This window comes from Lolium rigidum, chromosome 6 (genome assembly GCF_022539505.1).
Source record: "Lolium rigidum isolate FL_2022 chromosome 6, APGP_CSIRO_Lrig_0.1, whole genome shotgun sequence".
Classification (NCBI taxonomy): domain Eukaryota; kingdom Viridiplantae; phylum Streptophyta; class Magnoliopsida; order Poales; family Poaceae; genus Lolium; species Lolium rigidum.
In genome coordinates this window covers 357,143,689-357,147,926 of record NC_061513.1, presented here as the reverse complement: position 1 = coordinate 357,147,926, position 4,238 = coordinate 357,143,689, and positions in this window count along the sequence as shown.

Below are 4,238 nucleotides of genomic sequence, written 5' to 3'. Positions count from 1 at the left end.
TTCTCGTTTATGTCACATTAATTTTGGTTTAATGTCTCGGCTATCCAGTTTAAATTTAATTCTGAATTTCACCATTGCCAAAGGTTCTAAGTGCCATAGTTGTGTGCAATCAAAGCAACCTCGGAAGCCTCACAAGGCGGCCGAGGAGAGAAATTTGGCACCTCTAGAACTCATACATTCTAATCTATGCGAGATGAATGGTGTGTTGACAAAAGGTGGAAAGAGATATTTCATGACATTGATTGATGATGCGACTAGATTTTGCTATGTTTATTTGTTGCGAATTAAAGATGAAGCTTTAGACTACTTTAAAATTTATAAGGCCGAAGTTGAAAATCAACTAGAGAGAAAGATCAAGCGTCTTAGGTCGGATCGTGGTGGTGAATATTTTCCTAAAATCTTTGATGAATTCTGTGAGGAACATGGCATTATTCATGAGAGGACGCCTCCCTATTCGCCCCAATCAAATGGGGTTGCCGAGAGGAAAAACCGCACGCTGACTGACTTGGTGAATTCCATGTTAGCCACTGCTGGTTTATCAAAGGCATGGTGGGGGGGGGGGGCTTTATTGACTTCATGTCATGTCCTGAATAGAGTTCCTAACAAGAATAAAGATAAAACCCCTTACGAGGAGTGGGCTGGAAGAAAACCATCACTTTCGTATTTGCGCACATGGGGATGTTTGGCGAAAGTCAATATTCCAATCACTAAGAAGCGCAAACTCGGACCAAAGACAGTGGATTGTATCTTTCTAGGTTATGCTCCGCGGAGTGTAGGCTATAGATTTTTAATAGTTCAATCCGAGGTACCTGATATGCATGTTGATACTATTATGGAATCTCGTGATGCAACATTTTTTGAGAATATGTTTCCTATAAAAGATATGCATAGCATTGCTAGAATTTCTACTGAGATAATTCCTGAGTCTAGTACATCTAATGAGTATTTTGAACAATCACATGAGAATGTTACTGAGAAGGATGACAATGAAGCTCCTAAACGGAGCAAGAGACGAAGGATTGAAAAATCCTTTGGTGATGATTTCATTGTGTACCTTGTGGATGATACTCTCACGTCCATTGCAGAGGCATATGCATTTCCAGATGCAGATGACTGGAAAGAAGTTGTCCATAACGAGATGGACTCGATTCTTTCTAATGGAACTTGGGAGCTATCAGAACGACCCCATGGATGCAAGCCTGTGGGCTGCAAATGGGTGTTCAAGAAGAAGCTAAGACCTGATGGTACTATTGAGAAGTACAAGGCACGGCTTGTAGCTAAAGGCTACACACAGAGAGAAGGCGAAGATTACTTCGACACCTATTCACCTGTCGCTAGACTTACCACCATTCAAGTACTACTGTCCATGGCTGCCTCCTATGGTCTTATCGTTCATCAAATGGACGTAAAGACAGCTTTTCTTAATGGAGAGTTGGAAGAGGAAATCTATATGGATCAGCCTGATGGGTTCGTAGTAAAAGGTGAAGAAAGAAAGGTGTGCAAGTTGCTGAAATCTTTATATGGCCTGAAACAAGCACCTAAGCAATGGCATGAGAAGTTTGACAGAACTTTGACTTCGTAGGCTTTGTTGTCAATGAGGCTGACAAGTGTGTTTACTATCGCCATGGTGGGGGCGAAGGTGTTATACTGTGTTTGTATGTGGATGATATTCTGATATTTGGTACAAACATGAAAGTAATACACGAGGTCAAGTCTTTCTTGTCAAAGTGCTTTGATATGAAAGATCTGGGAGAAGCTGATGTGATTCTGAACATCAAGCTTATTAAGAATGAGAGTGGGATTACTCTAACACAATCCCATTATGTTGAGAAGATCTTGAGCCGGTTCGGCTATATTGATAGCAAGTCTTCTCCAACACCTTATGATCCCAGTGTGACATTGCGCAAGAACCGGAGGATTGCCATAGATCAATTGAGATATTCTCAGATCGTTGGCTCACTCATGTACTTAGCGAGCGCGACTAGACCTGACATCTCTTTTGCTGTTGGCAAGTTGAGTAGGTTCATGTCAAACCCGGGTACTGATCATTGGTATGCACTTGATAGGGTCATGCGCTACCTATGTGGTACAATGAGTTATGGGATTCACTATTCAGGGCATCCAGCTGTGCTTGAAGGATATAGTGATTCGAATTGGATCTCTGATGTACCTGATCTCTACGCAACTAGCGGGTATGTATTTACCTTTGGAGGTGGCGCAGTGTCATGGAGATCTTGCAAGCAAACCATATTGACGAGGTCAACTATGGAAGCAGAACTTACTGCTTTGGATACAACCACTGTTGAATCGGAATGGTTGCGTGAGCTCTTGATGGACTTGCCCGTGGTTGAAAAACTCGTACCGGCAATCCTTTTGAATTGTGACAATCAAACTGTAATTGTCAAAGTGAACAATTCTAAGGATAACGCGAAGTCATCAAGACACGTCAACGGACGTTTGAAGTCCGTCGAGAAATTGCGAAACTCCGGAGTAATAACTGTTACATATATTCAAACAGACAAAAACCTGGCAGATCCCTTTACAAAGGGACTATCACGCAATGTGATAGAAAGTGTATCGAGGGAGATGGGTTTGAGACCCGTTGATGTTACACCATAGTGGTAACCCAACCTTTGTGATCGGAGATCCCGTGAATTGGGACCTGGGAAGAACAAACTAGTGGTTTAATTGAGGAGAGTATTACGTAACCCTCTCTATGTGAAGATGCACAACTCTCAATTGCTGTAAGGCAGGTTGGCAAAAGCCTTAATGTGTTTATGTTGGCTATTTTAGCAAAGATGCTGTCCTACAGAGCATTCTTGAAATAACACACCTATATGAGTCCGATTGTTAAACGTCGCAATCTATGAGATTTGGATAATCTCTAGTAAACTCATGAAGAGACCACGAAGTATGACGCATATGCTTCACCCGCGGGGTAGGCTACTGGCAGCCATGTACTGGTTATGACTTTGAGTGAAACCCTATTCACGCAAAACTTGCAATTCAAGGCTTAGTCCATTGTTCAAGTGTGAATGGATGTAGCTTAAGGTTGTAGGCGGAAGTTCAACTTAACAGTCTCCGCTGAAACACTGGTATATAAAACAAGCAGCAAGTATTGGTAAATCTCTAAATGAGTATTTGAGATCTGGTGGGGGATTGTTGAAATATTGGGCCCACATTTGGTGGCCCATACTAGATTTCAGATTTTCCCTATAAATCTCAAAGCCCACTTAGTGGCAGCCTTGTGAGTTTGAGCCCAAGTTGGTGGCAGCTCACTAGAGAGTGGCAAGAGGTGGCAAGTTTAGTCCCACATGGAAAGTTGGGAGGAAGTTAGACCACCTTATAAGATTGGTTGTTCCACCACTAGTAAGTGAGTGAGAATAGGAGTGCTACACGCTGATGTCTACGGGAGCTTCTATTCTTGTAGACAGTGTTGGGCCTCCAAGAGCAGAGGTTTGTAGAACCGCAGCAAGTTTCCCTTAAGTGGATCACCCGAGGTTTATCGATCTCAGGGAGGAAGAGGTCAAAGATATCCCTCTCATGCAACCCTGCAACCACAAAGCAAGAAGTCTCTTGTGTCCCCAACACACCTAATAGGTGCACTAGTTCGGCGAAGAGATAGTGAAATACGGGTGGTATAAATAAGCAGTAGCAACGGCACCGGAAAAGTGCTTTGCCCGGGACGAGTAAACAAGCGGTAGTAACGCAGCAGTAGTAACGCCGTAAAACGAGTAAACAAGCAGCGATAGCGATATTTAGGAACAAGGCCTAGGGAATAGACTTTCACTAGTGGACACTCTCAACATTGATCACATAACGAGAATAGATAAATGCATACTCTACACTTTTGTTGGATGATGAACACATTGCGTAGGATTACACGAACCCTCAATGCCGGAGTTAACAAGCTCCACAATAATGCTCATATTTTAGTAACCTTTAGTGTAAGATAGATCAAAAGACTAAACCAAGTACTAACATAGCATGCACACTTGTCACCTTCATGCATATGTAGGAGGAATAGATCACATCAATATTATCATAGCAATAGTTAACTTCGCAATCTACAAGAGATCATGATCATAGCATAAACCAAGTACTAACACGGTGCACACGCTTGTCACCTTTGCACACGTGCGGGAGGAATAGAACTACTTTAATAACTTTGCTAGAGTAGCACATAGATAAATTGTGATACAAACACATTGCAATCATAAAGAGATATAAATAAGCAC